Source organism: Passer domesticus, chromosome 3 (assembly GCF_036417665.1).
Source record: "Passer domesticus isolate bPasDom1 chromosome 3, bPasDom1.hap1, whole genome shotgun sequence".
NCBI lineage: Eukaryota > Metazoa > Chordata > Aves > Passeriformes > Passeridae > Passer > Passer domesticus.
The window spans coordinates 20549243-20549752 of NC_087476.1; positions in this window are offsets into that span (position 1 = coordinate 20549243).

The window sequence follows — 510 nt, forward strand, 5'->3', positions numbered from 1 at the left end:
ACTCCTGTCCCTGCACAGCACCATCCCCAAGAGTCACACCATGTGTCCAAGGGCATTTTCCAAACCCATCTTGAGCTCTGTCAGCTTTGGTGCTGTGACCACTTCCCTGGGGAGCCTGCTCCAGTGCCCAAACACCCTCTGGGGGAAGAACATTTTCCTGATATCCAACCTAAACCTCCCCTGACACAACTTCAGGCCATTCCCTCAGGTCCTGTCACTGTCACCACAGAGAAGAGATCAGGGTCTGTCCCTCCTCCTCCCCTCACAAGAAGCTGTAGCTGCAGTGAGCTCTCCCCTCAGTCTCCTCCAGGCTGGACAGACCAAGTGCCCTCAGCCCCTCCTCACACAGCTTCCCCTCAAGGCCCTTCACCATCTTTGTGGCCCTCCTTTGGACACTGTCTAATAGTTTAATTATCTTTCTTATGTTGTGGTGGCCAAACCTGTCCAAGCAAATGTAAACATATTCACATGACAAATTCAAATGGAAAAAAAAAGTCAAAGAATAAGGTG